Raw genomic sequence first — 12006 nt, forward strand, 5'->3', positions numbered from 1 at the left:
CTTTTAAGTTCACAGTTTAATCATTTGGGAACTGAGGATGCTAATTGTTAACAATTTGCTAGTGAAATATTTGCCCATTCTGAATTGATAAAAAATTCTGCTGCACAGCAGTTCGTGGTCAGTGTAGCCTAATTATCCTCTTTATGATTGCCATAGGAGAAAGATGTCAGTCAAGCACACACATACTTTCTGTCTACAAAACCATGTTGTTATAGGATGCACAGAATAAGGCCTGGCATTCCCTTTCTGAAATAACCATGGACTTCCAAAGAAAAAACATTGTATATATCGCTCTAAAAACACAGTATGTTTACCTCAACATCAACTGAAGCTTCTCACATATGCAAGTCACCCATGCCATGGACCCTAATGTGCACCCTTCACCTCCCCCCATACCATGTGAGACATTTGCTTTTGCACCTGTCACTGTATGGTCCTTTTGATCATTAGCACAGAAAACATGATGTTCATTTTTACTTAAAACAAGCTGAAACATTTGAGTAGGATTCTACTGCCTTTTGGAACATCTGAGATGAGCTTTAGCCCAGAGAACTCATTAGCATGTCCATATAGAATAGATGTGAAGCTTTCTCCTTATGTAATAAAGTTACCTATCAACCTGCTTATGATTCTTTTTTATTATGATTCTAACTTTTACTCTTATTTTGACTACACCCTACGTTCTTTGGAGTGTGTTGCAGGCGCCAAATTCTAAATTTGTTTATGCTTAAAAAACAAAATTCAGTTGTTCAGTGAAAATACTGCAATTTTTTTTTTCTGGTCTGAAAACAAAAGACCTGTGTCAGAAGCAGATGGATGGTGGGGAACTGGCATTGGCAAATAAAGATTTTCACACACTTTTCCACTGTTCACAATTCAAAACACTAGATCCACAGCAAAAACAACAGAAATTAATCTTCTGTTGTCCATTGAAGAAACATAATGTCTTCACGAGAGATACAATACAAACTGTGGTGTATAAAATGTATTCTGACATAGGTTTTCGGATTAGGAATCCCCACATCTAGATACGTAATTGCTGGCTTGTCAATTCTTAAAAGGTTTGCTAATTCAAGGGAACCAGCAGCAGTACTGCACTTTGTTGATAGAAAATTGGTCCTTGATTTGAGTGTCCTTGATTTAATAATTTTTGTATTCAGCACTTAGGAATTCTGAGTTTTGTGAGGAGTGTAGCATGTTATTTTTAGTATTATTTTTTAAATTGTAGTGTTTCATCATAACACTGGCAGAGGACATATTTGCATATTGCTGCCCTCTGTGCCATCAGTACACATCATCACAGTAATGATTAAGAAGTGATATATTGGACAGTTTGACAAAATATTATGCTTTTACAAGCCGTAACATAGTCTATTTACAAAGGTAATATTGTTATGACAAATATGGCAAATACACTTTTGAATGCAAAATGGACTGTCCCAGTCTGGAAAAAACAGGCATTATTAAACGCAAATGAGTTATATACATTTATAAAATGCACATTAGCTGAAGTGTGAAGGCTACCCCAACATGAGTTACAGCCACTTTGATTCATAAAAAAGCCTTTCTCCAACCTCGAGCTTAGCAGAAGTGACGTCAGCAGGTTTATAGTTTCCATAAAAAAAGAGCAGTGTCCTTCCTCTCCCCACACAGTGCTTTCAGCAGAGCTGAGCCCACTAGTTACCTATAAAAGGGGGCTGTTGCTTAGGTTCCCGGCATGTCTGTTTTTAAGGTAGTTTTCTCAGGGAAGCAGCTTTCATTTTGTTCTGAAGGGTCTAGGTTTCATGAGCTTGTTAGGGCAGAAAACAGATCACCATTTCTTGACCACTACAACAAACTGAGTAAATGCAGAAGGAATAGCCAGCTTCAGGGGAAGAAAAAAATCATTAGACTCCTGGCAACACACTAACTACAAAGAAAGAAAAAGCAACGCTACATTACACAGCCACAGACTTTGCTTTCCAGCTGCTGCAAAGTAGGGATGTCTTTAACAGAAGTGCATTATATGAGCATAACTCTGGGTTTATTGAAACATCATTGGATTTAAAATAATTTTCTGAACAAACAAATTACAGTTCTCTTTTCACAGATTGTTGTCTATTTTTGTGAGACTCTTCCTTTAAAGGTTTTATTAGGCCACATTCATTAAAACAAAATAGGCAGGGTTTTGTTTGAAAGCTCATGCTGCTCTTTGTATAAAACTGGCCTGCACCTAACCCAGCGACTGAATAATAAAAAAAAGGCCTCAGCAGTTTTATAATCTGTGCTTTTCTGTTTCTTACATTGTAAAGCATTTCTGCTGTATCACATTCGCTGGCTTGCAGCGGTGTGGCTTTGCGTGTCCAACTAATGTAATCTTCCAAGAGTGGACATGGGTAGAGGGCCTCAGTCTCGATAAAGAAAGGATCCTTGATTCCACGCCGGAATATGATCCGCCCTCCCGTGATCAGAAATTCAATCCCATATTGCACACACGAGTTAAAATTGAGGTCATACTAATCTGTACCTCTTTCTCCTGCTGCCAAATCATAATCCAACCCATAGCCTGCTTCTGAAGCGCTACAAAAAGTATATATAATCCCATATAAGCCTGAGTTTTCACCAAAGCCTATAAACTACAGCTAATGCTGTGTGTAGTGAAATAGAACACTTTCAATAAAATGATATCCCAAATCAGTGTAGTGCCATTGTTATTCATAAAGGGGTTTATTTTGAAAATGCATGAACACTACCTTGAACTACAATCGGGAGAACTTGATTTGTATTCAGAACCAAACAACCAAAGCATAATCCTGATTATATTTGCCGCTTCAAGTCGAACTTTTGCATGCGCTTATCTTCTAATCCACAAGTAGAAAGGCAGGATTTGACAGTCTGTGGGAAAAAGAGAGAGGGAAAGGAAAAAGATCTAGAGAGAGAGACAGAGAGAGAGAGCAAGCAGCATGAGGCTTTTAGTGTGCTTCTGAATCAAAACATTCACTGACAGGCCAATACTTCTCTATTTACATCTGTCACTGTGAGACAAACTGCACAAAAGCAGCGTCACTTTCGGGAATACTTCAGGAGTTCAACAAGCCAATTAAATAGGTGGATCCCTTCCTGGGGGGAAATAAAATGTTTAAAAGATGTATATTTTTATCCTGTGCTATGGGGATGGGGCAGAAAACATTCTCTGGTGATGATGTGCATTTTAACCAGCTCTGCACTGTGACCCACACTTCCAGTGTTGGTGGATGTGGGTGGATGTTGTTGGACACTGCAGTTCTTGCAGTCATTTGGCCACAGGCTTCCTGGCATATCAGTCCCTCAGGGAGAGTTGCTAAATGTAGAGGTGTTAGTACTTGGATACTTATTGCAGGTTCTTATTACAGCACCGACTGGCTAAATATCTATTAATAAAGATTTATATAAATTGCTACTTTGGCCACAATTGTATAATATAAACCGAATAAAGGTAATACCAGATACCAACCCCATTTCTTTTCCAATCACAAGATGCACCATGTTGTAAATTATCTGAATTATAAAGAAATATAATTGTACCAATAAAAGAAAGATAACAATAATGTTTTTCTATTTGAGAGTAGGTAATTTGTTCCATGTTTTTTAGTAGTGGCTAGGCCCCTTCACACTGAGCAGGCATAAAAATAATATATTTTTTTATTCCTCCCACTCCGCAAAGGGCAATGCAATAACTTTAGCACCCCATCTGCTAGCTACATTTGAAAAGGACTGCACAGATCCTCTCTCTAAACAAAACAAATTACAGGTGCATAATTCTGTTCTGCTTTAATGGCATTGTTAGAATAATGAAGTTTGGCTGGTGGAGGAATGCAGCGATGTCATTTCTCACACATTCCACAAGTGTTCAAATGATCCTGAAACATTATACTGAGCTGTATGACTCATATAAGTCAGTAATGTCATTCATTGTACAAATGCAGTTGAATATTATAGGCGGAGAGCAGCGACTACATTTACTATGATCATTAAGAATCCATCAGAAAGGGCTAAAAATGGGCTTCTTCATGTCCTCATCGCCAGCCACAAAGGCATAAGTCATAATATTGGTGCCCTGGTGTCTGACATATCATTAAACATTTAACAATTCCTGGATGAGATGAGGCTTCTCAGCTTCTAGATGACTGGCTCGCTGCACCTTATCTGCTGCAGCCCTCTGATCCTCACTGAGAGCTTCCCTGCCAACAGAGAGGGTCCCAAGTGGAACAAGCTCTCTCTCCCATGTCAGACAGCAAGCATGCATCAGTACAGCTGATGAATGAGGAAGATGTAGGTCAGAGAGCCCTGGCTTGTGGGTAAAGAGTGTGTTCCAGGTAGCTGCTCTTCACAGTCACTGAACAAAGTGGGGCATTCGTCACCACTGAGAATCCCAGCAATCTTCTAAACAGCAAATGACACATGTCCCATCAAGTACAGCCTGCTTTGTTTCTCCAAGTCCTCCAATGCTGCCAGAGGCCCAACTACTATTACTATTACTATTACTATTACTATTACTGTTACTTTCCGCTACCTTTAGTAAATTTAAAATTACAGTGTAATTCCTTGGTATCCTTTGTTATGTTATGTGCCAGACAATGTACAACACTGGCTGAAGTATGTTATCAAACGTGAATTTTTTTCTCCATAATTAAAGCAACAAGTATAATTTTACCTTAAAACTATAGCTTCCAAATCATTGTGATGCAGCACTGAGCTGTGATATGTGAATAGAGCCTCTGTGGTTCCTACTCTGTGCTCAGCACTGCAGAAACTACATTATGTAACTTTTGGAGGAGGGTAGGAAACCTAACAATCCCCCAACCACCATCACCACAACCACTCATGATTTCAGGACTGAGCTGTAAATGTGAATTACATTCTACAACTCTAGAGGGAGCCCAGGAATAAAAATATCAAATCTTGCCTAGTGTTGTTCATTCATTGTCTGTAACCGCTTATCCAGTTCAAGGTTGCGGGTGGTCCAGAGCCTGCCTGGAATCATTGGGCACAAGCAGGAACACACCCTGAAGGGGGGGAGTAGTCAATCCACCTACCAACGTGTGTTTTTGGACTGTGGGAGGAAACCGGAGCACCTGGAGGAAACCCACGTGGACAAACGGAGAACACACCAACTCCTCACAGACAGTCACCCGGAGCGGGACTTGAACCCACAACCTCCAGGTCCCTAGAGCTTTGTGACTGCGCCACTACCTGCTGCGCCACTGTGCCCCCCCCAGTGTTGTTTTAATCACAATTTATTTAAATAGTAGAGAATATCAAGCAGAGCGATTAATTCTTAGAAATGGAGACAGAAACCAGATAAACATTCAGACATCTGACTGCCTGTGAAAGCACAATGCTATTATTACACAGCAGTAATATGCTGCCTGATGTCCAAAACATTGTTTCATGATAGATTTTCTACATTCAGAGTAAAAAGGTGTTTTAAGTCTGAACAACTTCATGAATTAAACTTATCAGCAATTTTGAAAGATGTCAATTACCATCCACAAGTCTTAGGTGTTTTGTGTAAGTAGTGATATTTGAAAAATAAGGACAATAGAGAATGGCACAGGCCCCAAAGAACCTGCCTCACCTGCCCTGTCCATTGTTACACAAGCTGCACTTGCATTTTTATCCATCTATATCCTGCAGTAGGTGAGGACAAGGACGAGCACTGTGGTCACAGAGAGATTTCCTACAGGACATGCCCTGGCAGGAAGCAGATAGCAGTTCCTTTCAGAACATAAATGTTAGCATAACATGATAGGTACAAAACAACTTGCACAGCCTTGAAAATAATGATACTGAGCTTGATATAGAACACTATGAGAGACACTAACAAAGTGGTGTGTGTGTCCTTGGCTGTGTCCTCTGCTGGGAAATCCATGAGAAACAGGGGCATAGAATGTAGGTTTGGGTGAGAGCACCCTATCACTATTTCCAAACACACTGGAGTTCTCCTAGGATTCCCTGGAGAATACATGCCTGAACATGTGGCCCAACAGGAGATACATCAACAAACAAATGGCGAAAAGCTAAAGTTAAAAGAAAGTAGGTGAGCCATATAATTGACCACAAAAAAAAAAAAAAAAAAAAAAATGCTCAGAACTTATCTCTCAATGTCAACGACAAAAGGCCTCATAGGTGACAGCCACAGAGTTGACATGGGACCAGGAAGAAGAGACTAGAGGAAGCCATGTATGTTTGCAGCTCTGCACGGGGACAGAAGATGAGTCTAGGTGATGAATTGTGCATCCTGGCCTCCTTCACTTCCACTGGGACGATCCATCTCCTACCGAGTGTTGCAGGATGCTCAAAGCGCAACTCTTTGGAACTGGAGCAGAGTGAAAAATGATCAGAGAGAGGACGAGCAGGCAGCGCACAGCCTCCTGCGGCTAGGCCAGAATTAGCACCTTCATTGTGACCGAACCCAGTTAGCAGTCATGCCGTGCCCCAGTGGACTCTCTGTAATTAGACTAACTCTGCATGGAGCATGTGTATGATATGTATCATGTGGAATGTTCTTGGGGAACTCCTATGAACTTTTTCAAAGTCAGTTGAATCATTTACTGGTTGATTAGGGAAAGAGTAGATGTTACTATTTAAAGGAGCAATTGGTCATTTTCATTGCAAAAAAGTGAACAATATTCAGGAACATGCCTTATTTATTTACTTATTTATTTAACATTTATTCATTTAGTGCAACTCACATGAGATACAGCATCAGACAGGTAAAACCATAAAAATTAAGAAAGTAATCCTAAAAAAGAATAGATAAAAAAGATAACTTCACTGGAAAAATTGGTAATAGAATAAAAATAAATAAAATGAGACAAAAGAGAAAAAATGATAATAGCATGAGATAAATTAGGATAAATGATTATAAGCTCTATTAAAGAGGACTATAAGAAACAAAAAAAAATGTAATGGTGTATTGTGTGTTGATTACTATACACTCACTGGTATATAGTGTATATATATATATATATATATATTTTTTTTTTTTTTCTCACTTTATTTCACTGTATACTTTGTTAAACCCCATCCTCAGTTTACCTCACAACAATATGTCACTGTCTTTACAGTCCTAAGAATGCTTCAGCAGGAATCATTCTTAGAATATTCATTTGGTGAAAGTAATGTGGTAAAATGTCGGCTAACCAATTATCACTCAGAAAGAAGTGGAAAAGAAAAACAACAGTTTCTCAAACTGTAGAGGAAAAAAAGCATCATTGAATAATAGAGGAAATGGAAACTGTCACCATCAGATAAACAGCACTTAAAGCTTTCACCATTAAAAAGAAAAACTTGTTTCACTCTGGCTTCAAATCTGAAATAATCCACATGTTGCTGTCCATATTTAGACTGAAAACACAAATCAACACAAAGGGTCTGAAAGGGTTTATTACTGTTCAGAAGACATCAGTGAGAAAAGGAAATCCTCAACATTAATGAATGTGTTTGGGATTACTTGATTTGTGAGAAACAGGAAAAGCAACCAAATTCTAGGTGAGGAAAGATATCCCTCAGGAGATTTTTGAGAAACTGAAAGCAAGTGTCTGAAAAAAGCACAAATAAATAAATAAATAAATTTAAAAAAAGAATACAAATAATAAGCAATTGAATGCAGTTTTATATATTTTTTTAGTTAAATGTTATTCTTAAACCTTTAATCTTTTCTCCAAAACTGAAATGAAGTAGAAGGTGGTCTTTGACTTTTGCAGACTGCTGTACATAGAGATGTCATTTCACAGTAATCTGCTTATTCCTCGATACATTGCATTTTTACCCTGTCAGATATGTAATATTGTTCCCTCAGAGCTGTTAATGAGACAATATTGGAATGTTTTGTGGAGGTTTAATAATGTCTGACACTGTCTTCTGGATGTATTGAAATTGATCTGAAGAAACCTTCTGTGGCCCTATGACTATTAAGAAAAGGACCAGTTTGGACAAGTGCCAATCCTCAGCTCAGCAGGCTTCAGAGGAATCAATTATCGCAGAATAGATGAGAAAAATTATGTACAGATCTGCTTTAATCCTCTGAGGTGCAATGATTGATTCCTGCAAACTCTGCCAAAAGCATCCCACAGATATTCGTTTCTCCAGAGCTGTTTGTAAGCTTTATGCCTTAATGCATTTCAGTTAGAGATTTCCCATCATCGTCCAATACTGATGGGCCAGACTCTGGTGCGTAAACAGCAGTGGAAGGAGACACTCAAAAGCTTTGATAAGGTCCAGAACGCCTCCTCATGTTGACAGGCCAGGCTACAGAGGCTCCATGCTGACGTAGCTGGAGTGAGACCATGGACATGGGTCTGTGGTCACTGCTGTCAGCAGCAGTGCTGCACTTTATTACATCCTTCAGTGAGAAAGAGGCAGCTCTCTGGGGCTGTCCAATACACTCATCTCTAAACATACTATACAAACCCAGCAGGCCATCTGTTTCCTCTGCCCCTGTTCAGCTGCATTTATTCTGCCAATCCCTGACTCCAGTTGAAGGCGTCTAACTGTTTGCATGTGATTCTGTGCTTTGAAAGCACATCAGGAATACAGATTCATGACACAGTGTGGTTGTCAGTGTGAAGATCTCCTTTCAGCACAGATTGCTGGGTATGCACACACTACTCAGAAGAAATTCTTATTGCTCAGGACACTTAGTAGTCTCCTAAAATTCCTTAGGGAAGATAACTTCAGACAAAAAAGCAGACATAAGTATTTCTGATCCAGATGAAAACGATCAGTTGTATTCACAACTGCAAAACCGAGAAGGGTCATAGTTTTTTATGAGATATTTTTGAGTTCTTGTCTTCAGTTCAGTTACAGAAAAACGTGAGAGTTATCAGCTATGCAAATCTGAGCCCAGTGTGAGATTCCTGGGGTCTTTTGTTATGAGAAATATCTGAGCGAGATGAGACTAAAGTAATGGTCTTGTTTAACTTTGCATCTGTTCATGTTTTTGAGGAAGAAATATTAAAGATATACCCCTCAAATTGTCAAATGTGTTTTCTTTACCTTATAAATTAGGAATAATTTAAGACTGTTCATTTTCGTTTAACAAAACAATGTGTTGCTGTAAATGTACAGTGATTTACTGTAAAGTCATTACAATGATTATTTACTTGAATGTTTATAGTGTACTGTCTACGATGTCGGTCAGAATGAGCACTTCTGTATAATACGACAGTTAACGACTGCAGAGGTCAACTCTTATTTCATTCAGACACACTGAGGTCTAAAATAAATACAGCAGGCCTTTCTATACACACAGAAAACCTCGGCTACATCCATTATTCATGTGACTTATTATGAGGCGAGGAACAGTTTGATGCAGTACGACACTGCTGTTTACTGGGGTAATTGTAAAGGGACCGAGTGAAAAGAGCTGAACGTGGTGTAATAAACCCAGAACGGCGGTAAATATAATAATGCGCCTTGGGCTTGACTGAACATAGATTTCTGACGACATCATCATGCAGAAACACTGTACAACAACGCCATCTCCTGGCCAAGGTGCAGTAGTTTCCCTTTGACTGTCAAAGGACTATTCATGACACTCGGTATATTCATTCATTCACTATCTGTAACCGCTTATCCAATTCAGGGTCGCGGTGGGTCCAGAGCCTACCTGGAATCATTGGGCGCAAGGCGGGAATACACCCTGGAGGGGGCGCCAGTCCTTCACAGGGGAACACAGACACGGACACTTTTGAGTCCACCTACCAACATGTGTTTTTGGACTGTGGGAGGAAACCGGAGCACCCGGAGGAAACCCACGCGGAGAACACACCAACTCCTCACAGACAGTCACCCGGAGCGGGAAATGAACCCACAACCTCCAGGTCCCTGGAGCTGTGTGACTGCGACACTACCTGCTGCACCACCGTGCCGCCCACGCTCGGTACACGTATCCATTTTATCTTTTAAAATGTATTATTAGTTATTTGAAACTGGAAGATTCCAGTACCTTATTCTAGTAAGGTTTTGCAGTACATTTTGAAATATTTATGCCATTCAACAACAAGGGTGTTAGCAAAGTCATGTATTTAGGTTGTGTACTCTATTTTGTTTAGAACATGTGCAGCTTTTTTATTTTTTTTAAAACTAGATTAAATAAACTATAAAGAGTAGCTAAAAGTAACTAAACTCACTGATGATAAAGAGAGTAGAAATAAATTGTGTGGGTTTAAGAATGTATCATTAGGGATAAACTGGTAGTCTGTAACACATTAATATCTTAATAATATATCTCGGTTGTGGACAAAGTACACAAAGCATATACTCAAGTAACAGTACAGATACTCAAGGTAAAATATTACTCCAGTAAAAGCGGAAGTTCTCATTGTAGATCTCCACTTGAGAAAAAGTACAAAAGTATTTACCTTCAAATGCACTTAAGTATCGAAAGTAAAAGTATTATTATGTATCATTATGGTTCTAATGTCTTATTATAACTTTTGTAACAAAAATCATGCTGAACACATTGTAGGTGAAAAGACTCTAATGTCGCTCTTGGTTTCCCAGTCTTTTAACAGAATATCATTAATTAGTCTGACACAGATTAACTCAGCAGAAATGGCCAAAGATTAAATACAAAGAAAGATGTTATATCAACTATTACATACAAACTAACACAGATGCAGAAGCCAATGCACAAGTATGAACTTTCACAATGGCATAGGATACTTGCGCAGGCTACAGCATAGGCTGTGCCTTGAGTCTACGCAAAAAGCATAAATTGACTTTTAGTGTGTTCTCTGCACCAGAACATAGTTTTTACTCTTTTGGAACATTAGGAAAGATTTGGGGGTTTTTTTCCGGCTCCCTCTAGTGCATTTAACTTTTTAATTTACAGCACTGTACTGAAATTGGTAGGAAGGTAAAGGGATGGGATGGGTTCCTACCCTCCTCCAAAATTTAAATAGTGTAGTTTCTGCAGTGTTGAGCCAAGAGTAGCAACGACAGAGGCTCTGTTCTCCATATTACAGATCAGTTAAGCATCACAATGATTTTGAAGCTGTAATTTTAAGGTAAAAATATTACATAGTGTTCCTTTAAGCTCTCTGTTTCGTCTACATAGTTGCAGAGTATAGTCTGAGTTATTTCTGCAATTCTGAAACACCCGTGTCACCCTCGGTGAGTGATTTGTGACATGTAGCTATAGAAACGTAAACTGTGTTTATGAATAAATAGTAGTTACTGGTGATTCAAATACAGCCAAATACTAAACGGTACAAATAATTTTGTTAATTCATAACGGTTCTAAGAACTGAAAGTGATTACTTACAGTCTCAAATTCACAAAACAGTTGATAAAAAAAATGTCTGCCTTTTTTTTGTTTTTAGGCGGAGAAACATTTTCACTTGTTTTAGCGTGGCGACTGTGTTGGTTTGTCTCCTAGCAACAGTGTCGCAGTGTGAAAGTGTGTCACAAAGTGTGTTGCGCGGAGAGCAGAACGGCAGATTTTCATCATGTAGTGGAGTAAAAAGTAGCTAAGATACTTGACTTGAAATGTAGTGGAGTCAAATTAAAAAGTCGCCCAAAAAGTTAATACTTAAGTACAGTACTTAACCTTAACCTCAAAAAGTACTTAAGTACAGTAACGAATTACATTTACTTTGTTACTGTCTACCACTGTAGTTGATGGAATTTTATTTATTTTTAAATGTATTATTACTTTTTATTTAACACTGCAACATCCATCTACATCCCTTTCTTGAGGACAGGCTTTTTAAAAATCTTTTATATCAAGGTATGAAAACGGTATAAATACGTATGTTTATATTTTAAGAATGAATGTAACATACCTTAAACTTATCTTAAAGTACACAGTTGGGAGATAAGAACCCTGTTGTATGTGTACCTAGGAGGCACTAAAATCTTTTGACTACATATTAATTTTTATATAAATCACAAACCTGGGCCATGAATTCTCCTGGAAGATTTTGATACACGTGAGACATTTTTTTCTTTTTATAAAAGCTATGATACTATGCTTTTCAC

The sequence above is a fragment of the Hoplias malabaricus genome, chromosome 6 (genome assembly GCF_029633855.1).
Source record: "Hoplias malabaricus isolate fHopMal1 chromosome 6, fHopMal1.hap1, whole genome shotgun sequence".
Lineage (NCBI taxonomy): Eukaryota > Metazoa > Chordata > Actinopteri > Characiformes > Erythrinidae > Hoplias > Hoplias malabaricus.